The sequence below is a fragment of the Cetorhinus maximus genome, chromosome 9 (assembly GCF_964194155.1).
Source record: "Cetorhinus maximus chromosome 9, sCetMax3.hap1.1, whole genome shotgun sequence".
Lineage (NCBI taxonomy): Eukaryota > Metazoa > Chordata > Chondrichthyes > Lamniformes > Cetorhinidae > Cetorhinus > Cetorhinus maximus.
In genome coordinates this window covers 51,710,708-51,735,467 of record NC_135887.1, presented here as the reverse complement: position 1 = coordinate 51,735,467, position 24,760 = coordinate 51,710,708, and the positions used below count along the sequence as shown (strand labels likewise).

The window sequence follows — 24,760 nt, the reverse complement described above, 5'->3', positions numbered from 1 at the left end:
TGAATAAAGCAAAGGTTATCATCCCTGACAACATCCTGGTTCTGGTGCTGAAGACCTATGCTTCAGAATTAGCCACATGCCTAGACAAACCGTCCTTCTACAACTACAATATTGACATTTATCCGACAATGTGGAAAATTGCAAGATATGTCCCTTGATAAATCCAGTCTCCCTGATCTGTCCTTGTTCTCCCATAGAGTTGCAACAAAACTCAACACAAGCTTGACTGGGTACTTTACAGCCTTCCGGATTTGAGATAATAACCACTACCCCATTTGTTTCCTTTTTGTTTGCTGGTTTTGATTTTCCTCCTTTTGCTTTCTGACAGCGGCTGTTCAGGATTTGACCATGCACATCTCCTCTAGACACATCTTTCATTTCTTTACTTGTTTCATTACCAACCCCTTTGGCCTTGCAGCCTCAATCATTTGTCATTTAGTCCCTCCTGCCTTCCACCATATTATTTTTGTTCTTTATTCCACCAACCCCCAATTTTACTTAAAACCTATTGCATCTCTAGCTTTTCCCAGTCTGATGAAAGGTCATCAACTTGAAACTTTTTACTGTTTCTCTCTCTCCACGGATAATGCTTGACCTGCTGGCCATTAAACATTTTCTGTTTTGAAGTCAGATTTCCAACATCTGCAGTAGTTAACATTTACTAGCTGATCTCCCACAACCGTACCCTAAAGCTAATACACATGGGCCAGAATGTTATGCTCTCCCCTGACAGGTTCTAGGGGCAGGAGGGGCATTAAATTGTATGGACAGGATTCCCTCTGGGATCCTGCCCATTCTGACCTGGTTGCGATTTTACGCTGGGGTGGGTAGGGCCTTGAACGGGAAGCTTGCCCTTGCCGCAATTAAGGCCGTCAAATGGCCTTTTCCCATCCAACCTCAATTTTTAGGCTGGTGGGCAGATGACAGTTTGAGGTGCTCAAACCTGAAAACAAATAGAGTTCGATCTCAGACAGGGGGGTGCCTCCATCAAAAGCCCCATTCTGACTAGGGGTGCCCTCCTCTCAAGGCTCAGTAACGTCCGGACCCTCCTTCTCCCACCCCAGCCTCCCAATCACCCCTCCACCCAGGCCTTCCCTATCCTCCCCACCCTGGGACCCCTGCCACTTACCTCTCCCAGTTCCCAATACTTAGTTCCAGGCAGCTCCTTGCGGTGCCTCTTTTGGCCACTGCAGTGCTGTTCCTGGAAGGACTGGAGAGAACATAAATAGGAGCAGGGTTAGGCCATTCGACCCCTCAAGCCTGCCCCGCTATTCAATAAGATCATGGCTGATCTGCCCCAGGCCTCAACTCTTCTTTCATGCCAGCTCCTCATATCCCTCAACTCCCTGATATTTCAAAAATCTATCTACCTCCTCTAAATACTTTCAATGATCTAGCTTCCACAACTCTGAGGCAGAGAATTTCAGACATTCACTACCCCGAGAGAAGAAATTCCTTTGCATCTGTTTTAAATGTGTCCCCTTATTCTGTAACTATGTGCCCTAGTTTGAGATTCCCCCACCAGTGGAAACATCCTTTCAACATCTACCCTGTCAAGCCCCCTTGGAATCTTGTGCGTTTCAATAAGATCACCCCTCATTCTTCTAAACTCTAATGAATAAAGGCCTAACCTGTTTAGTCGTTCTTGATAAGTCAACCCTTTCATCCCAGGAATCAGCCTAGTGAATCTCTTTTGAACTGCCTCCAATGCCAGTATATCCTTTCTTAAATACGGACGCCAAACCTGTACAGTACTCAAGGTGCAGCCTCACCGACACCAGTTGTAAGAAAGCTTCCCTATTTTTAAACTCCAACCTCAAAGTAATACAGGTCAAAATTCCATTTGCCTTCTTAATTACTTGCTGCACCACATAACTTTTTGTGTTTCATGCACCAGAACACCCAGAACCCTCTGTGCTGCACTTTTGTGGAGTCTCTCTCTATTTAAATAATCGTCTGCCCTTTGATGCTTCCTACCAAAGTGCATGACCTCACACTTTCCTACATTAAACTCCATCTGCCAAGTGTTTGCGCACTCACTCAATCTGTCTATATCCCCTTGCGGATTCCTTATGTCCTCATCACAACATGCCCTCCCACCTATTTTTGTATCGTCAGCAAATTTGGACACATTACATTCTGCCCCCTCCTCCAAGTCATTAATATAGATAGTAAATAAATCGAGGCCCCAGGAGTGATCCTTGTGGTACTCCACTAGTTACGTCTTTCCAACCTGAAAAAGACCAATTAATCCTGACTCTGTCTTCTGTGTTAACCAATCCTCAATTCATGCTAATACATTATCCCAATACCGTGAGCAATATCCTTTTATGTGGTACCTTATCAAATGTCTTCTGGATATCCAAATACACTACATCTACTGGTTCCCCTTGATCAACTCTGCTTGTTATAGCCTCAAAGAACTCTAGCAAATTTGTCAAACATGATTTCCCTTTCACAAAACGATGTTGACTGATTGCATTAGGCTTTGCTAAATGTCCTATTTCTTCCTTAATAATGGACTCTAGCATTTTCCCAACGACAGTTTTTGGCTGACTCTGAACCGTACAAGATTCTGAGGGGGCTTGTCAGGGTAGACATTGAGAAGATGTTTCCACTAGTGGGGGAATCTCGAGCTAGGGGACATAGTTACAGAATAAGGGGACACTCATTTAAAACAGATGCAAAGGAATTTCTTCTCTTAGGGGGTAGTGAATGTCTGGAATTCTCTACCCCAGAGAGTTGTGGAAGCTAGATCACAAAGTATTTAAAGAGGAGGTAGATAGATTTTTGAAATATCAGGGAGTTGAGGGCTATGAGAAGCTGGCAGGAAAGGGGAGTTGAGGCCTGGGGGAGATCAGCCATGATCTTATTGAATGATGGGGCAGGCTTGAGGGGCTAAATGGCCTACTCCTGCTCCTTTTTATTTTATGTTCTTATGACTGGCCTATAGTGTCCTGCTTTTTGTCTCCCTTCCTTCTTGAACAGGGGCGTCACATTAGTGGTTTTCCAATCCGCTGGAACCCTCCCGGAATCCAGTGAGTTCTGGAATATTTTGACCAATGTCTCCACTATCTCTGCAGTCACGTTCTTTAAAGCCCTTGGATGCAAGCCACCAGCTCCTGGTGACTTGTCTGCCTTTAGTCCCATTAGTTTCCCAAATACTTTGTTTCTTGTGACAGAGACGGTTACAAGATCTTTCCTCCCATTAGCTCCTTGCTCATCTGATATCTTTGGGATGTTTAGTGTCCTCCACTAAAGATGGATGCAAAATATTGGTTTAAATTATCTGCCATTTCCCTGTTCCCCCATCATCAATTCTCCAGTCACATCCTCCAAGGATCCCACGCTCACTTTAGCCACTCTTTCTTTTTATATACCCGTAGAAGTTCTGGCCAGCAGGGGTAGGATGCAAGCGGTGGGTGTCAGTTCTATTGTTACAAAGGAATTAAGTAGTGCTTTTAATTCTAACTTTTTCTGGGTACCGATGGTTCCCAGTGCAGGGCAACTGCCCAACAGAAGTTTGAACTTCCTGGGCAATTGCTGTGTAATCCTTATGTGGGGGGTGGTTTCCCCCAGCACATTTTTGGGGTCCCCCCCACCCCCCAGGTGCAACACCCCAGAGATTGGAAGTTTTGGGTCAATGACTCTAAAATTGCAGACAGTACAAAGCTATATCCCCAATTACATAAAATTTAGCGGCACGGAAAACTATTCTCCATGTGACAGTCAAAAACTCAATTCCTGAGATTTTACGAACTTTCTAAATTTAAATTGATGTGTACCTCCTCCCAGTAAGAAAGTAATCTCTGACCCACCACTAAGTAATACCACATGAAAATGTCTAGCCGTTGCAGCTGAGTGTAGCTGTCAAATCTGCACATATTCAAGGACCAGGCAAAACTTTATGTTCAAAATAGTTTTTACATCAAATCACAATGGAAGTTTCCATGTCTCCAAACTGTTATAAAACAGTTCGGACTTTGAAGAAATCTACTAAAAAGGAGCTCAATGTATTAACAAAGCAGAATGCTGTTCTAGACTTAATACTGACACACAGCATTATTGCAATTAAAGAAGCAGCTCCCAGATCAATCACAAGGGAGTCACACAGACCGGGAAGAATCAATGTCTCAAATTAGCTAACAGCTCAGGGTAGTAGAAGGGGTTTAATTATCCTCAAATATTTGAACTGAAGGTGCAGGACCTAGTGAAAGGAAGGACAGTAGATAACAGTTGGGAACAAAAACCAATGACCTATGCCACAAGGCACAAATATGACTGGACAGGTCATTGCAATACTTCCCAATAGTATGCAAATATGAAGTGAGCTGCTATTTTCATGCTTGCTTTAATTGAGTGGAAGCTTGGAAATTTGATAGAAGAGGGAATTCGGTACAGTGAGGGAGGTGGTGCTGCTCAGATCTTTTACAAAAAAAAAGGAGCCACATGAGAGGGGGAGCCAGAGACCAGTGGTGGGAAACGAGCGCCAAAACCCAGAAGCATTAATTAGGTGAGTGGGTAGGGGAATGGTTGGTGATTTTTAAGTTTTTTTTCCTCTCTATAAACTAAGTCAATAGCTTAAACTGGTACTGAGGAGGTAAGAACTGTATTAAGTTTATGGCTTAATAAGTTAAATCACTTCATATAATTACAGATAATGGTCAAGTGATATTTCTAAACCTAATTTGTTAAATAAAACACAGTAATCACAACTGGCAGGTGATAAGTAGCAGTTCTAGCATGTGAGAGCTGGTGGACACATGTGATCCACAGCAACTACATCTGCAGTAAGTGTCTATGACTCGAGGAACTGCAGTTCAGAGTTGATGAGTTTGAGTCTGAGCTTCAGACACTGATGCATCAGGGAGGGGAAAAGTTACCCAAACACTTTGTTCCAAGAGGCAGTCACATCCCTTAGGCTAGGTATTTAAAATTTGGTCTGCGGGACAGAAGGGTGAGGCAGGTATAGGGATCCAGAAGGTAGCACTAGAGATGCCTCAGGCTTTGCAATTGTCCAATAGGTTCGATGTTCTTGCAGCTTGTGTGGATGAGAGCAGGGACTACAGGGAGGATGAGCAAATTAACCATGGGGTGGGTTCACATGAGGGGAGATTTGGAAAGTTAAAGAGAAAAGACAGGGCAATAATGTAGGGTAACAGAGCATGACAGGGAGGCACAGAGGTGTACAAACATAGTGCACCAGAAATAAGCTCAGCAGACAAAAAAAAACAGTAAAAAGACAGACTTAAAAGGGTCTTTTTCGGAGTGCTTGCAGCGTTTGTAACAAGATGGATGAATTGACAGAGCAAATAGAAATAATTAAGTATAAGTATGATATGATTGGCATTCGAGACATGGTTGCAAGGTGACCGAGGCTGGAACCTGAACGTGTAAGGGTATTTGACATTCCGGAAGGATAGGAGGAAAGGGAGGTGGGGTAGCTCTGTTAATAAAGGATGAGATCAGTAGAATAATGATAAATTATCTTGGTTCAGAAGCTCAAGATGTAGAATCAGTGTGTGTGGTGGAAGTAGTAGCAAAACAAAAAATCACTGGTGGGTGTAGTTTACAATCACCCTAGCAGAGCTACAGATTAGGACAAAGTATAAATCAAGAAATAATGGGGGTTGCAAGTAAGGTGCTGAAATAATCACAGGTGACTTTAATCTTCACATTGGACAAATCACATTGTGAACTCATTCTCCAGGCTACCTTTGCCAGAGAGTTTTTGCGACAATTTCTTAGAACACCACGTTCTGGAACCAACCAGGGAACAGGCTATTTTGGGCCTAGTAATGCTTTTCTAGGCAACAGGGGTCCTAACATGATAAATTTCACATTCAGTTCGAGTGTGAGAAATGAGGGTCCATAACTAGTGTCTTAAACTTAAAGGCAATTACAAGGATGTAAAGACAGAGTTGGCTAAAGTGAACTGGGGAGATGGGTGAAAGTGGAAGACGGCAGAGGAGTAGTGGTAGGAATTTAAGATATTTCATTACTCTCATTCCATTGAGAAAAAGACCGAGAAGGATGTAACATCTGTGGCTAAGGAAGATAAGGATGTATCACAGTAGAAGACACAAAGTATCCCGAGAATAGTGGAAAAAAAATCGAAAGGCAAAAAGGTTGGAAAAACTTAAAGCAATCGTTATCACTAGAGAAAAAGTAATAGAAGACTAATTGCCCCTAGGCCTGATGGCCCAGGTCCTAAGGTCTTAAATGAAGCAGATGCAGAGATTGCAGATGCATTGGTTGTAGCCTTCCAAAATTCCCTGGATTCTGAAAAGATCCCAGTGGATTGGAAAACTGCAAAATTTAACACTACTCTTCAAGAAAAGGAGGGAGGCAGAAAGTAGGCTAACTGGTCTATAGTTTCCAAATGCTAGAATCTATTGTTAAAGAGGTAGTAACAGGGCATTTAGAAAATCGGTATGGATCAGGCAGAGTCAGTGTGGTTTTGTGAAAAGGAAATCCTCTTTGACAAATTTATTAGAGTTCTTTGAGGACGTAACAAGCAGCATGGATAAAGGGGAAATCAGATGATGTAGTATATTTGGATTTGCAAAATGCATTTGATAAGATGCCACAAAGGTTATTAGACAAGATAAGAGTTTATGGTCTTGGGAGTGATATATTAGCATGGAGGGACAGCTAGCTAACTAACTATCAGGAAACAGACAAAAACAAAATGCTGTGAAAACTCGGAGAGAGAAAAAGTGTCAACATTTAGAATCCAATGTGACTTCTTTGGAACAGGAAGCAGAGTTGGGATAAATGGATCATTTTCAGGATGGCAAACTGTAACTAGTGGGTTGCCACAAGGATCAGTGCTAGAGCCTCAAGCATTTATAATCTATATTAATGAATTGGATGAAGAAGCTGACTGTATTGTCGCCAAATTTGCAATATGAAGATAGGTAAGAAGGCAAGTTGTGAGGTGAGAAAGCAAGTTGTGCGGTGGATACAAAGAGTATGCAAAGGGACTTGGGGTAAGCGAGTGGGCAAAAATTTGGCAGATGAAGTATAAGGTGGGAAAATGTTAGGGTGTCCCATTTGGCAGGCCATTATTGAAATGGAGAGAGACTACAGAATGCTGCAGAGCGAAGGATCTGGGTGCCCTTGTACATGAATCACAAAATGTCAGTGTGCAGGTAACTAGGACGGCAAACAGAATGTTGGCCTTTATTGGGATGGAATATAGAAGTTGGGAAGTCTTGCTATAACTGTACAGGATATTGCTGAGACCACACCTAGAGTACAGGTGTACAGTTTTGGTCATCTCAAAGAGGGACATACTTGCACTGGAAGCAGATCAGAGAAAGGTCACTAGACTGATTCGTGGGATGAAGGGGTTGTCTAATGGGGAAAGGTTGAACAGGTTGGGCCAATACTCACTGGAGTTGGCCTGACAAGGTAGATGCTGAGAGGACATTTCCTCTCAAGGAGGAATCTAAAACCAGGAGATACAGTTTCAAAAATAAGGGGGGTCTCATTTAAGAGAGATGAGGAGGAATTTCTTCTCTCAGAGGGTCATTAGTGTTTGGAATTCTCTTCCACAGCGAACAGTGGAGGCTGAGTTATTGAATATATTCAAGGTCAAGTCAGATTTTTGATTGACAAAGGAGTCAAGAATTATGGGTGGCAGGCAGGAAAGTAATGCCAAGGCCACAATCAGATTAGTCATGATTTTACTGAATGGCAGCACAGGGATAAGGGTTGAATGGTCTACCCTTGCTCCTATTTCTGACTTTATGTTAAGTATGAAATTGTCACCATCTAGGTTCACATGCCCAGGTGAGCACATCATCAGCAAGGTACCGAGGAGCTCTCAGCATGAGTCAGCACTCATGGAGGTTGGGAAAGAAAAAAAAAGGTAAGTGAGGAAAACTTCACAAGTATAAATATCAATGTTAGTAAGGTGGCCACAAATACAATTTAAAAAGTTCCATCAAACATTCGATTATTAGTGCGGCAATATTTTTCCGATTTTTTTTTTAAAAACTCATTTCTGAATTGGCCCACACTGCAATCATTTAAAGGTACAACATTAGTGAGGAATACAACTCTGGTACTGACTTATTTTAAAAAGTTGTTTTGTGTACAAGTTCTCAACTTTCCCAAGTTGCAGTGGGATAATTAGGTCAAGCAGAATCAAATAGCTCAGTTTCCTCCAACTCTACGTCATAAGCTGAAATTGCAGTTTCAGCTTTCGGCAGCAGGACTTAACTTCAGACTTGCAGCACACAATCTGACAGAGGACATTAAAATCTCTTAAACTGCAACTATTCCTAAACCAGAAGTTTAAAGTTCCCACTAAAAACATTTGAGCAACAAAAAGAGCAGGCTGCTGCGGTACGTAACACAGCACAATTACTTAAAGCTACTTATCCATCTCTAGACTGCAATACTGCGTATTAATTGTAACACTTTTCCTCCTCCTATCATTTCCCCCTTTCTATCAAAACCTGGAAATTTACAAGTACCATTGGCTGGAAACTTCCTTCAAACAAATGCTAAATCTGAAGTTCAGGCTATGCAGCCTAAAGAGGTTCCATTCCACCTCAGTAACTGATTACATTACAAGGTTCAACACTCGTCTTTCACAACTGCAGTATCACCCAACTTAATACAAGCAACTACGTGGCATCACCAGTCTAGCTAGCAGGCAGCTTGTCACTAATGCCATTTCCCTCATGCCAAGGTTTTGAAGATTTGTGCATCTTCATGAGCAGCATATCAGGCTAAATGAACCAAGAATAAAAAACACCCTGGCACAGCATAAAAGAGAAGAATGTGCAATTTGTTAAGTAACTTGCAACAGGCGGCATTTTGTTGTACTCAGCATTAGATTCAATCTTGATCAACAGCAAGAAATTCTTAAAGCAATTACACCTTGGTGTATCCCTTCACGTGGAACAAAGGATTTTAACAGATAAGGAAAAAAAATTGTATTTTGAACTTCATTTCACTGAGGATTGAATCTAAAATAAATGGAGGTGCACACAGGGCAAAGAAAAACAGCTACTCATACAGAAAGGGGCTTGAAGTAGAACTGAGAATTTTGTTGGCGAATATTTGAAGCGATGTGAACATGAAATAAATTGAGAATTAAGGCCACTTATTACCAGTGTGTGCCTTAGCTCACTGCTTGCTTTAAAATGAAGCTACATTGATAAAACTTGCATTCACTTGCAGTGTTAATCTAAACACAAGAATGGTTAGCTGAAGATTTAACAATTTTACATTATAAGTGGGTGCAATATCGATATTCAACAAGGTCACCAAGACATACAGTCAAACTGCTTCTACTTTTTCTTCTGGACAGTCCCCTGGCCAAATTTTATTCTTCAGCTATCACTTAAAAAAAGTTCATCAAATAACTTGTTGTTTGTGGGCGCTTGCTGTACGTAAATCAGCTATCATGTTTTCTACACTACAAGTAACTATACAACTAATTAAATACTTTCTAAGTAAAGTGCTTTGGGACATCATAAGGTTGAGAAAGGTATCATATAAAAATACAATATAATGCTATATAGCTACATGATATATAAATACAAGTTCTTCTTGCAACTGAACTACTGGGTCCTCTATCAAAAGAATAAAAATGGTTGAAGTTTTTTTTAAATAAATGGAAATATTATAATAGATACTGTAGATTGCAGAGTATATGTCGATTTTTTAAGCTTCGAAAAATCCTTCTAGAAACAGGGGTCAACTTATATGCAGAGTATAAAATGTGAACCACCGACACTGGTGCAGGTCCATGCCATTTTGAAATGTGAAAAATTTTCTGATAGTCTGCTTTGTGTGGGTGTCTTAAACTCCCATGATTCTTCTTGGAAGTATGGCCTATATCACCTGCTTGATCCCATGTGCTGACGCAGGAGTATAACCCTAAACGTGTATTTCTGAGTTGAAAAATTGAGGCCAACTCCTAATGCAAGCATAGACCTAAACATGCTGTAATTAGCTGAAAAAATGGTGGGGGTTTAGGGGGAACTGAGTTATACATCAGGTATAAACATGTATTTTGGCATCCAAAACCAGGGATCTACGGTATCTGAATTTTAGCAGCTTTGAAGTATATTCATCCCTGGAGTAGTAACTGGCATAGCGATTCAGATTCCACCAGCCTTCTAGGTCAAAGTCCACCACCAGCACCCATATTAACATCTGAAATACACTAAAGATTAAGATGCTATGTGCATTGCAAAAACTGTCATATTTAAAAGTGAGCCAGGAATTTTAAGAACCATGGACAAGATGCAAGAATAGTGTCTAATGCTTTATTAGGAATCTAATAAATTCAAAGTCTTGGGGTTCCAGGTTAGTACAGGACTAGGTGAAAAAGAATGTTTAAAATAAAGAATATCCAAGTAGCATAACAGCAGGCGTTGGGCATGGTGTTGAAAGGAGAATCACAGGGGCCATTGTGGAATGGTATTAGCTTTCACTTCCATGGTCAGAAATTTGGGATGCAAGAAATGAGGATGATAACTGGCACATTGCTACTGTTTGGCATTAGCATTCAGCAATTTTATTTTTTCCAAGAACTACCAGGAGCCTACTGTGGAATTGCTCACAGCAAATTACAAAATGCTAACAAACGTTAACAAGAAATTATAATAAATCAACCAGATGCAATAACCAAAACTGCTCAAAACTCTAGCTGTTTTCCTATAATTGTCTTTAGGAATCAATAATTGTGGTTTATGATTCTTTATTTAACACTGATTATTCATTACTCTTTATCTGTACAACCTTCAATTAGATATTTATTAGTAACTTGACAGGTAAGTGATTATGAGCCAACCACCACTTTCTAACTCATGTTTTGGGAGCCAAGACCACACCTCCAGACGTGACAGAGAAACGTGCCAAGCAGGTTTCAGCTGTACAGACCAGTGATCAAGATTTTGATTAGGCACCTGATATACAAGATTTAGTTATAAAAATGAAATAAACATGTATTTTATATCAAACAAAAGCATAAAAACCTGCACTCTTGAAAATCTCACACTGGATTAAAAAGTGAAAATAAAGATTCCCAAAACACAAAACTTAAATGCATCAATTAAGAGTTCCAACTTATACTAGAGAATCTACAAAAAAAAAGACGTGTTCCGTCTAGTTTTAGGCCCCAGATTTGGCACTAATTCGACTGCAGTATAGTCCATTACACATTTTGGTGCCTCCCAGGTGAGTCATAGCTTTCCAAGTACTAAGAATTCATCTAGATTTGTGCCTGCTAGTCACCACCATCACTGACTGCCAATACAGTGAAGTGGCCCAAGCAACCTAACCTCAGGATCAGCCTTCAGAACAGGTTAATCTGCAAGATGGTGATTTAAGTTAATGCCGCACTAACTACACAAAGAACATGGATCATATTGCCTAGGATCATAAGATGGTTACAGCACAGAAGGGAGCCATTTGACCTGTTGTGTCCATGTGAGCTTTTTGCAAGAGCAAGTCTCATTCCCCTGCCCTTCTCCTGTAGCCCTGTGAATTTTCTTTTCGGGTGCTTATCCAATTCCCCATTGAAAGCCATAACTGACTCTGCCTCCACCACATTCTAAGGCAGTGCATTCCAGACGCTAACCACTGGCTGCATAAAACAAAATTCAATGTCTTTGCTATTCCCCTTTAATCAGTGTCCACTGGTTCTCAGCCCTTCTGGAGAATGGCAACAGCTTCACTCTACTCTGTCCAGACCCCTCATGGTTTTGAGTGTCCATTCACATTATTCCAGAGTAGAGCAACTTCTGCATTCTCATGAATTTTTTCTGCACCCTCTCTAATGCCTTCACGTCCTTCCTAAAAAAAGTGTGGTGCCCAGAATTGGACACCATACACCAGCTGATGTTTCAGCCCAAGATCCCATATGCCTTATTCACTGCTTTCTCAACCTGTCCTACCACCTTCAATGATTTGTGCACACCTCTAGGTCTCTGTTCCTGTACCCTCTTTAGAATTGCCTACTCCTGCTCCTAGTTTCTATTCTTGGGGCGAAAGGGATCAAAGGGTATAGGGAGAAAGCGGGAGCAGGCTATTGAGTTGGATGATCAGCCATGATCATAATGAATGGCAAAGCAGGCTCGAAGGGCCACATGGCCTACTCCTGCTCCTAGTTTCTATGTTTCTAATTATACCCTTCATTTCATATTGTCCTTCCTTCATCTCCCTACCAAAATGTATTACACCACACATCTGCATTAAATTTCATCCGCCACAGGCCCGTCAATTCAGCAGCCCAAGTCCTCTTGAAGTCTGTCACTATCTATTGCAGGGGAGGCAATGGTATAGTGGTATTTTCACTGGACTTGGAATCCAGAGACCCAGGGTAATGTTCTGGGGACTTGGATTCAAATCCCGCCAGAAGATGGTGAAATTTGAATTCAATAAAAAATCTGGAATTGAAAGTCTGATGATGACCATGAAACCATTGCTGATTGTCATAAAAACCCATCTGCTTCACAAATATCATTTAGGAAAGGAATCTGCTGTCCTTACTGGATCTGGCCTACATGTGACTCCAGACCCACGGCAATGTGATTGACTCTTAAATGCCCCTTAAACAAGGGCAATTAAGGATGGCCAATAAATGCTGGCCTAGCCAGAGATGCCCACATCCCATGAACAAATTTTTAAAAAATTTAAAATGCTCTTCACAGTTCATAATACTTCAAAGTTTTGTGTCATCTGCAAATTTTGAAATTGTACCCTGTACACCCAAGTCTAAGCCATTAATAAAGATCAAGAAAGGAAATGATCCTAATACTGAACCCTAGGGAATACTGAACCCCACTGTATACAGTCCTCCAGTTGCTAATCGGCTCCATCCCTCCTCTTCCTGTCCTTTTGTGACTTATATGCGTACAGAAGACCTTTGGATTCCCATTTATGATAACTATCAGTCTCTTCTCACACTCTCTCTTTGCTGCTCATTTCCTTTTTCACTTCCTCTCTCCTTTCTATATTCAGCCTGGTTCTCACTTGCTCTTTTCCATAGCTAACCTAAACCTTGTTATACAATGATCACCAGCCCCCAAATGCTCCCCTACTGACACTTGATTCACCTCAATCCCCAACCCTAGGGCAGCAAGATGGGAAAAAAAAACCTGTTTTATCTTTCTGCCAAGAGCATCAGAAACAACCTCAGCAAAGGAGGGATACCAGCAGAGAGATAATCTTCTTTAGGAAGAGTTTGCCCACAATGGGTCTTACATCAGATCTGTCACCTTAGGGTTTCACAGACTGATCTCTCATCTTTTCTGCACCCTCTCCAATGCTTTCACGTCCTTCCTAAAAAGTATATAGCTTCCCACATCCAAGATGGCAACTGTCAGATTAGTAGTTTTGTTGCTTCACCTGCTCCACAATACAAACAGGGTAGAATGAACAGAAAGAAGGCCAGGTTAAATTGACTTCCAATGTAAGTGAGATGTGAAATGGCCCAACGTTAACAAAATTCTGTGCAAATACAAACGCATCATCATAAACACCATTACCTCCAATTTTCCTACACAATACCACTGCGAGAACACTATTGCTACAAAGACTTCAGTGGTTCAAGAAAACCCATCACCTTCTCAAACTGTGGATAGTGAATAAATGTCATTTGAACTGTGCAGCAGAATACTGCCATGTTCTTGTGTAGATCTCTAGAGAAGAAAAATTCCTCAAAAGCACAATTAAAGTATATCAAAGATATCTTGCCTATGCCACAATAACTCCTGAAATTTTCAGTGCAGTACTGTGAAGTTCATGTTTGCGTTTTTGTTCACGCATTTCCTGAAGTTCTACAGACAGTATAAAACCTTTTTTATATTAATAAATTATATGTATTTCTAAAGGACTGGAGAGGTTTTATCTGAACACCACGTATTCTTCCCGTCCATAATTAACTGCAGTCTGTAATGCAAGATCAATAAGAAACCATTCTTTTCCAACACTCCGTTGCTCACTAAACACTAATACACAGGAGAAACAAGTTGCTCTGCAGTAGTTTTTTCTATTGGAGAACACTAGGGCCACTATTATGCAAGCATAAGGACATGCTCAATTCTGAAAATCAATTTGACAGTAACCACTGTATATTTCTTCCATGTTGTTAACAATTAAAATTGTGTTTAATAGTTTCAAGTGTAAAGAACACAGTTTGCAGTTTTACTGTGGCCCATTCCACTAGATTCTGTGCTGGCTGAGATTAACTGTCCAATTGTACAACTGTTCCCCATTACAGCTGCTTATTCAAGCAGATTAATTTTATCTGGCCTGAGGCCATTCTGCAGCTGTGGCACTGTGGCAATAGTCTTCTGTACAGCCACTTTCCCCACAGCGCTCCTAGAACTGATGCCCAAGTATCCTTGCAAAAATTCAGAAGCTGAGTTTATAAACATGGCACAGTAGTTTGAGCATTAAAATGCCCTACTAGAATTATGAGCAACAGGTTCATAAACAAAGGTTCCCAATGCCAGCCACATCAGTGGTTTTCATCAGAAAACATGCTGTACTGCACAGGGCAGAAACAAAACAGCTGGTCTTCCACACATTGGAGAAAGAACTTCTACTTCTGATTGAAGAATAATGGAGAGAAGGGAAAGTACAGCTTTCAAATTAAGGTTGCTAATAAAGTGAAACATCCAGTATCTGCCATTATTGGCAAGATCCGCAAAATATTTTGGGGTATACCAAAAGTTTGGAAAATCAAATCTGATAGATTATAATCTCAGTTCTATCAAGTTAGACTGAACAGGTTGAGGCTCTTTTCCGTAAAGAAATGGTTGAAAGACAACGTGATAGAGGTTTTAAAATGATGATGGTGCTTAATAGGGTAGTGTAGAGGAGATGCCTCCTTCCAGGAGAATCCAAAGTGAAGGGCCATGAATACAAGATGGTCACCAATAAATCCAGAAAAGGAATTCAGGAGAAGCTTCCCCCCACCCCTCCAAGAGTGGCTAGAATGTGGAACCTGTTACATCATAGAAGAGCAAGGTAAATAACAGATGCACTCAAGGGAAGTCAGATGAGCCAAGCTTGAAGCAGGAGGGAATAGTGGGTTATGTTGATAAGGCGAGATGAAGCAAGGTGGGAGGGTGCGTGTGGCGATGCTGGCACAGACCTGCTGGAGTAAATGGCCCGTTTTGGAAAGAGGACTTGAAGATAACCCTGTGGCACTGCAACTGTGAAGGTGTGTGGGTACGTTTTAAACAGGGGAGTCTAGATAAGGAAACCCAACTTTAAAAACTAGAGGTTGCATTGTATAACTAGCATTATTGCCAGCACCTTCAGAAGTAGTAGATACACTGAATCTCAATTCAAATTGATTAAACAGGCAGAATGTTGTAAGAGTATAAATACATTTTAAAGTACATTACATGAAATTGTTATATTGATAAATCATATGCTGACAAGAACATCAAGTCATCTGAGTTTCTTGCCCTTGTTGCTGAGGCAGAGAATGCTTCAATCACAGATTCTGAAATCTTTTCATTGTGTATGAGGGAAATGACAAGCAGCTGACATTTAACATCAAGCGTTGGAAATGGGAAAACAGCTATGATAAGAAACGAAGTAGTGTTAATCCACAGAACAAAGCAAGAGAGAAACTTGGAGGTACTTTTGAATTACTCACTGAAATCAGTGCAAATTCACAAGGTTCATGAGGGAAGGTGGACAGACCACAAATTTAACAGAATGGATCTATACAGAATTTACTGAATATAGTCACCAAGCTCTGTGTAAAGCATTTAAATCAGTTCACCTCTCCTTGCATCTCTGGTCAGTTGTAGCACTTCAATGGAAGCAGGCATTGTGAACAAATTCAAAGAGAAATTCTGGCAGAAGTGATTGAAAGGGTATGAAAACAGTGCATCTTACTTCTGTAACTTGGTACCAGCTAGCTGGAAAATAATGATCACACTATCCCTAAAAAGTGCCATGCTCACATAACCTAGACTGAAAATGATAGGCACCTGCCATTCTTCATGGGTACATAAGTGAAAGGCAATACCTTAAGTTTGATGAATAAATGTAGCCGTTAACTTCTCAACAAGTAGAGTTCTAAGCCATATAATTATCTGAAATCATATGTATTTGCAAATCAAATTCCCAAACTTTTTGAAAGTTATGATTTCTAGGTAAGATTCTATGATGGTAGTTTTAGTTAACACAAATATGAGACCTAATGCTGTACAAATGCAGTATAACCATTTTAGCTGCTTGTGTAGCATTCTGTGCAACACTATACAGATTAGTGATAGAGGAGAAATCAGATGGTTACCAAGAAACTGCCCAATAGACCAAAAATTACCAATTCAAAGGGCTGCACCATCACATAAAAGATAGACCTTCCATTTTTAATACAGCAGATTAAACTTTCAAAGGACAGAGAAGCTCATTTCCAGGAACTCTGGCCAATTACTGGGAAGTGCACCACTCACCCAAGTTTATCAGCAAGGAGGCACTAAATCTTGCTAGGGCTCCCTTGCAGCTCAGGTCAATTCAGTGACACTTCTTTTGCAACACTGTTTATTGGTACTCCAAGACAGAGTGTCTCAAGATTAGCAACTCAAATACAGCAGCCAATAGTCAAGCAGTGAAGTTCCTGTCTGCCTAATCTGAGGTAATCCCAGTTGTGTCAGACAAATGGAGCAATGACAAGACAGAGAATCTTTGGCAATCTCTTCAGAAAGCAATCTTCAAACACTTTCTCCCTTTGAGGAATAGGGTGGAAGTGGAAGGGCTAGCAGGCTGATTATCAACCTGTTTGAAAGTCATCATGAACACTCCTTCAGTGGCCATCAAGTCTTGAAGTGGAGCTTGAACATGGAACCTTGTGGCTCAGAGACAGGGGTGCTACTGACTGAGCCTCAAGACCTCTTGACAGTCATGTGGGCACACAGGAATAGAGTGCAAACGGCCCTAGGTTACCCACAGACTGCAACTAAATGACATTGTCATTTCACCTGTTCAGCCATTCTTCATTCCCTAGCTTGTGGTTCATGAGGTGAAAGATGACTTGGGTAAAGGTGGAAATGATAAGGACATTTCACCTGTGGTGTGATTGGTATTGTGAAAGAATGAAATTAATGCATCTGTGGGGGGGGGTGGAGAATTGGCAGTTAACTTGCAAAAAGGATAAAGCTACAATTTTAAAAATTCCTCCAGTCCAACAGTTTAGAAAGAGCTGTATTATGCAACCTTCAAAAGCAGGCAAAAGCTAAAAGCAGCTTGCAGTCACAGTAATTTAAAAAACAAACAATTGCAAATTCTGGACACTTTTCAAAGTGGTAGATTCCTGGTACCGAGTTACATGGTTTTGTAAAGGCACATTGCATTTTCTAATTCAAGACCAACACATTTTTTTTTGCCAGAGATGTAGATTGTGTAAAGCACAAAATGCTTCCCTACCATGATATATGTAATAGCATTAAAATTCTAGACTGTCTTGTTACTTTAGAGCAAGCATCTGCAGATATTACTGAATTAGTGCCAACTGCCCTCTAACAATCCACTCACATGACTCATCAACTGTGCATCATTACCTAGCCAACATAGCCATCAAAAAGAAACTTTGGTCAAAGTTACCCCCACCCAAGCCTGGCACATCCAAGGGGAGACACTAGTTTCCCACCCTCTCCTAGTTCAACCAATTCCAAATATATCAAAAGTCAATTTTCAGACAGGCATTGTTCTGTCTGACTCAAGGTCAGGTTTACTCACTGGACAGTCAATTTAAATAATTAAATTCACTGGAAGACACTAGAATCACATTACTGCAGCTTGCATTAAAATGTGATCCGAATATATCTTAAATCATGCAAAAGAAGTTTAAAAACGGCTTTATGCTTCTAAAGATGATCTAGAAATAAGTATTTACTGCCAAGACTTTTGTCCCCTCTCTCATTTGTGCTCCAACACCTCAGTCAAATGATAAAAGCAAAATACTGCGGATGCTGGAAAGCTGAAACAAAAAACAAAAACAAAAATAGCTAGAAAAACTCAGCAGGTCTGACAGCATATGTGGAGAGGAAAGCAGAGTTAACGTTTCGAGTCCGTATGACTCCTCAGCTTCAGTCAAATGACTATTTACACAACTATGGGCTGGACTGGCAGGCTATTGGAGCTGAATCTGAAAATCTGATTAGTCATAATTTGACAGTCACACATTTCTAGCTGGATCACAAGCTAACTAGTGAGGTTCCTGGTGAAAACATCTACCACCACTCCAGGTGCAAACTGTAGCACCCTTACACTGCCCTGGTAAAGATCAGTTAATTCATCATAGACCATTTCAATTCTTCAAATTCACTTACAGGTTATGTAGTAGGCAGGAGAATAAAAAACAGGAGTAGGCCATACAGCATTTTGAGCCATTCCACCATTCAATTAGATCATAGCTGATTCATATCTTAAATCCACCTTAGACCTATAACCCTTAATACCGTAGCCCAACAAAATTCTTGTTCAGAAGTAATAATTCAACTTGAAATGTCAACTGTGTTTCTCTCTCCACAGGTGCTACCAGACCTGAGTATTTCTAGCACTTGGTTTTTACTTCAGATTTCCAGCATTCACAGTATTTTGCTTTTATATATTCTATCGAAAGAAACAATTGCAATTTTGAAACTTTGCAATTTACCAGGCCTCAACAGACTTTTGGATAGCTTTTCCAGATTCCCACTATCCTTCATGCGAAGAAGCATTTTCTGACATCACCACTGAATGGCCTAGCTCTAATTCTAAGGTTTTTTAAAATTTATTTGTTCGTGGGGTGCGGGTGCTGCTGGCCAGGCCAGCATTTAGTGCCAATCCCCAATTGCCCTCGCAAAGATGGTTGTGAGCCACCTTCTTGAACCTCTGTAGTCCCTGTGGTGTAGGTACATCCACAGTGCTGTTAGGAAGGGAATTCCAGAATTTTGACCCAGCAGTGAAGGAAAGGTGATTTAGTTCCAAGTCAGGATGGTGTGGGGCTTAGAGGGGATCGTGTTCCCATGCATCTGCTGCCTTATAGCTGGTAGATGTCGTGGGTCTAGAAGGAGTCTTTGTGATTTGCAGCAGTGTATCTTGTAGGTAGGACACTGCTGCCAATGTGTCTGTGGTAGATGGAGTGCCAATCAAGCGGGCTGCTTTGTCCTGGATGGTGTCTTGAGTTTGCTCATCCAGGCAAGCGGGGAGCATTCCATCACACTCCTGACTTGTGCCTTGTAGAATTCCCAGCCTCTGATCTGCTCTTGTAGCCACAGTATTCATATGGCTAGTCCAGTTCAGTTTCTGGTTAATGGTAACCTCCAGGATGCTGACAATGGGGAATTCAGCAATGGTAATGCCATTGAATGTCAAGGGGAGATAGGTTAGATTCTCTCTTGTTGGAGATGGTCATTGCCTGGCACTTGTGGCACAAGTGTTACTTGCCACATATCAGCCCAAGCCTGAATATTGTCCAGGTCTTGCTGCACATGGACATAGGCTGCCTCAGTATCTGAGTCGTCATGAATGGTACTGAACATCGTGCAATCATCAGTGAACGCCCAAACATCACCACTTCTGACCTTATGATGGAAGGAAGCTCATTGATGAAGCAGCTGAAGATGATTGGGCCGAGGGCACTGCCCTGAGGTGCTCCTTCAGTGATGTCCTGGGACTAAGCTGATTGACCGCTAAGAGCCACAAACATCTTCCTTTGTGCTCGGTATGGCTCCAACCAGCAGAGAGATTTCCCCCCCCCCCCGATCCCTATTGACTGCAGTATTGCAAGGCTCCTTGATGCCATACTCGGTCAAACGCTGCCTTGATGTCAAGGGCAGTCACTCAACTCACCTCTTAAATTCAACTCTTTTGTCAAAGTTTGGACCAAGGCTGTAGTGAGGTCAGGACCTGAGTGGCCCTGGCAGAAACTGAACTGAGTGTCAGTGAACACATTATTTCTGTGTTAGTGCCACTTGATATCACTGTCGATGACCCATTCCATCAAGAGTAAACAGATGGGGTGGTAATTGGCTAGGTTAGATTTGTCTTGCCTTGTGGACAGGACGTTCCTTGGCAATTTTCCACATTGCCGGGTAGATGTCACTGTTGTAACTGTACTGGAACACTTGGCTAAGGGCGCAGCTACTTCTGGAGCATAAGTCTTCAATACCATTGCCAGAATGCTGTCAGGGTCCGGCCTCCTCTCGAAGTCCCCACCATCACAGATTACAGTTACGCTCAGGTTACTCTCCCCTATTCCGACAGTCAAAAGATGTACTTTTTCTATCAAATCCTTAAATCCTCTTAAAACCTCTCAATAAGATTACCCCTTAACTTTTTTATATTCAAATAAATACAAGTCTAGTCTTAGCAATCTGCCTTCATAATTTAACTTTTTAACCTTGCGCTTCACCCCTCCAAGGTCAATACATCCTTCCTGAGGTGCGGTGATAGAACAGAGTACAGGTCTCCAGAAGGAGCTTAACCAGAGCTCTGTACAGCTGTAACATCTACCCTTTAGTATTCCAGTCCGTGAGATAAAGGCCAACATTCTATTAGCTTTTTTAATTGTTTGTTTGTACCTATCCACTAACCTTAAGCTATTTCTGTACTTGGACCCCTGCATTTCTCTGATCCCTCACAGTTCCTACCTTCTCACCATTTACAAAATACTCTAATCCATCTTTCTTAGGTTCAAGGTAGCGATAGCCTCACTTTCCCCACACTAAACTCCATCTGTCGCAGTCTTGCTCGCTCACAATACATCATGTCCCTTTGCAATTTTTCACTCCTATCCATACTATTTACTGTGCCATCTAACTCAGTGTCATCAGCAAACTTGGATAAATGGCTCCCTATTCTTTCACCTAAGTCATATATAATTAGTGAAAAGCTGTGGCTGCAGTGCAAATCCCTGCAGGACACTTCTGGTCACATCCTGCCAACTGAGGTACGTAGCCTCCACTCCCATATCTCCTAGTTCCAAACTCAATAGGTTTGCCTCCAATTCCATCTACACTCACTTTTGTTAACAGGATTTTAGGTGGAACCATGTTGAATGCCATATAAACAAGTAACATTCACAGACCCTTTCTTATCTACTATATCAGACACAACCTCAAAGTTCAGCTGCGGTTCATTAAATATATTTTACCCTTTACAAATCTGTACTGGCCCTCTCAGATCAGCTCATATTTGTCCAAACACTCACTGTCCCTAAACAAAGATTCTAGTAACTTCATCACATCTGATGTTAAACTAGGAAATTATATGCCTATTAGTCTATATCTTAGTCTTAAATAATGGAGTGACATTGGCAATCCAAGGGGACAATTCTTAATTGGTGCTTTTGGAAGATGATGGTTAACGCATCAACAATTTTCTAACCTGCTTCCTTTAATACCTTGGGGTGGACCATCAGATCCTCAAGATTTGTCTATCTTTAATATTAGTCTCTATATCTCCATCTATTTTAAATGAAATCTAGTTAGTGCCTCCCCTTGATTTATTTTTCTTCGAAACTCAAGCATTTTTACTCATCCTCTATGAAGGCAGATACAAAAGTAGCTACTTAGTAAGCCTGCCATTTCTTCAATTATCTTTTTTAAAACTATATTAAGAGTGAAAAAGTGTACTTTATACCCTCAAAACTTTTTCTCTTCCTTCCTCTTGCAGCTCTTACCACTGTTGTTTATATCTCTTCTAATCCATGAAATCTCTACTGTTCTTTGCCAGTACACAAGAGGTACAAGATATAGTAGTTATAGGGCTCAATGATCCTCAGGTACATTGTTCATGCCCAGGTAAAGATCCATAGTGCCATAAAATTGTGTTTCCTGTACCATTTCTGGGCTATACAAATAGTAAACTCCTGAATTTGAGTGCCAGATTCCTCTGCAACCCTCATTTCTGAAAGGAATGGTGATTTTGTGCAATATGGCTTGCAACTGATGTTTAGGCAAACAATAACCTTAAACCAGAGGGAAATAAAAGCAAAACTTGATCCACACAATGTCAGTTTAATTTTTTGTCAGTTACCTTGGTTCATTCATAGCACCCTTACTGGAAGACAGATGGCTGTGGATTCAAGGTTCACTTTAGTACATAACCTAGAATTACTTTGTATAATGGAGGGTGCTTACTGGCACAGAAAACTATGCTTCATCCACTTGGACAGGTATATGGTAAAAATCCTATATCAATATTGAAAAGGGAAGGTTGCTTTCTTGGTACTTAGACTAACTTTGCTAAAAAAAGTTATTCACTAAAATTTTCCATTTGTCACATCTTGCTGTGTGTAAATTGGCTGCCACATTTCCTCATAATAGTAACTATACTTCAAAAAAGTAATTCATTCGATGGGAAGCCCTCTGGGACATTCCAAGGGCAGAAAAAGTTACAAACAGACTGAGCCAGTCCCCAAAGCGTACACACACATCTCGCAAACATGGACAGCCACCAGAACGGGCAAACAGCTGAACTACTTGTCAAGAGCACAGAAGCAGGCCAGTCAGCCCGTTGTCTGTACCAGCGCTCTGTAAGAACTACTTAGCTAGCACCACTCTCCTGTCTTTGTGCCATATCACTACAATTTTTTTCTCTTCAGGTAATTATCCAATGCCCTTTTGGAAGCCATGATTAAATCTGCCTCTGCCATACAAGACAGTGCAGTCCAAATCCTAACGACTCAGTGCATAAAAGTTTTTCCTCACATTGGCAAAAGAACCAACTGCAATCACCTGAAATCCACTTTTTCTGCTTCTCCACCCTTCCACCAATGGATGTTTCTCCCTATCTATGCTGTCCAAACCCACATGATTTTGAATACCTCTATCAAGTCACTTCTCAGCCTTCTCTTCTCTAAAGGAAACAGCCCAGCTTCTCCAATCTATCCACGCAATTGAAGTTCACCATTCCTGAAACTATTCTTGTGTATCTTTTCTGCACCCTCTCCGACGTCTTTCACATCTTTCGTAAAATGTGGTGCACAGAGCTTGGGCTCGTAACTTCCATGCTTTTGTACCATATGTCCTTATTTATAAAGTCTGGGATCCCATGCTCTTTATTAACTGCGCTCTACACCTGCCCTGCCACCTTCAGTGAATTATGCACACATATACCCAGGTACTTCTGCTCTTGCACCCCCTTTAGAATTGTACATTGTCTCTGAGTTCTTCCTCCCAAAATGAATCATTTCACACTTCTCTGCATTAAATTTCATCTGCCACTTGTCTACCCATTCCATCAACCTATGTCCTTTTGAAGTCCTACACTATTCTCATCATGGCTCACCATACTCCAAGTTTCATATCATTCGCAAAGTTTGAAACTGTGCCCTGTATATCAAGGTCTTGGTCATTAATATATATCAGGAAGAGCATGGATTCTAACACCAACCCCTGGGAACTCCCTATAAACCTTGTTCCAGTCCGAAAAGGCAGTAAATCACATTATAGCTGGCATGTTCACACTAGGCACAGGCACTAACTCCCTTTTGACTCTTGTATTTCTGCTACTTTCACCCTTGCTTCCCTTAGGAACTTGGGGTACAACCCATCCATACCAGATGGAGTTCTACTTAAAGAGAGTTGTCAGTATTCTATCAATTTTATCCCATTCATTTTCTCTACTAACTCCTTCCTTACAGTGACACTGGCAACATCCTCTATTTTGTGAAGACAGATGTAAAGTACTCATGCAGTACCAAAGCCTCTAAGATAATATCCCCTTCGTTTGTAACCAGCCCCCATTCTTCCTTTGGCTTTCCATTACTATTTATAGCACAGATTTAGAATATCATATCTAGCCCACTCCAGGTGGCACAATCTTCAGCACAACTCTGAGGAAATGTCATATTGCTATCTATCACAGGAGACCAAAAGATCAAACCACCTAATCGAGCACAATTTAAAGATCAGTATCCTGACCAACATTGTGCCTAGGGCACTTCCCATATATTCAATAACTAGTGGAGCAGGACTTCTCCATGTTGAGAATAAAGCAATGTTCCAATGACAAAAACAAACTTCAGGCATTGTTTCTCTATGAACACAATGTATCTACTCAGGAGGACAGTAATATTGCTTGGCATGGGGAGGGAAATATTCAATTCAACTTACCATGCCCATTGAAAAAGAGACAACTTATTGGTCCAAGTTGTCCATTGAAATATCGAGTGAACCCTTCTCTACGTGAATGCAATACTAGCAAAAATAGTTCTGCTAGTATGATTTGATAACGAATGGGTTTATAAAAATCTGCTCCTGCATTTTAAAACAATTGATGCATCACTGTGTTAATGTGAGATTCGTTTTGGGAACAGGAGGGCGCAGAACAGGAAAGAAATTGAGGGAGGGTGGTGGAGGAACTCAAGGCAACAATAGAGAGACAGAGCTCAGGACAGCACTGCCTGTACCTGACATGCTTGGCGCCATACGCATGCGCAAGCCGGTCCATATGTGCCTGGGAGGGGGGGTTGTAGGAGAGCGAATAACGGGGGGGGGGGGAAAGAGGAGAGACGACAAACGAAAAAAAAAGGAAGCGCAACCGTAACCGGACAGACAAAGAAACGCGGCCTCTGGCTTCAAACAGGCGGTGAGCGCTAAACAACCCCGGGAAATTCGGCGCTTAAAGCGGGCCGAGAATCGTTCCGAATAAACCGTCTCTGGAGCAGGGGGCGGGTGGAATTGCTCAGGCGCCGCTCGCCCGGTTGTGCAGCGACCGCCGCCATCGAGGGGGGAGGGGAAGAAGGATCCCGGTGGCGGATAACCGGGGGGGGGGG

At 41.4% G+C, this 24,760-nt stretch overlaps 1 protein-coding gene and 1 long non-coding RNA gene across 2 annotated transcripts in view; one reads left to right on the top strand and one right to left on the bottom strand.

Annotated features, from left to right (window-relative positions):
* Positions 1–24,760, bottom strand: part of ube2g1a (ubiquitin-conjugating enzyme E2G 1a (UBC7 homolog, yeast)) — a 78,664-nt gene that overhangs the window by 53,663 nt on the left and 241 nt on the right. The window lies entirely within an intron of this gene.
* The window catches only part of LOC144684651 (uncharacterized), a 42,843-nt gene continuing 39,674 nt past the window's right edge, over positions 21,592–24,760 (top strand). The window contains exon 1 of the long non-coding RNA XR_013577535.1: positions 21,592–24,573. This is a non-coding gene — a long non-coding RNA (uncharacterized LOC144684651). The remainder of the gene's footprint in view (positions 24,574–24,760) is intronic.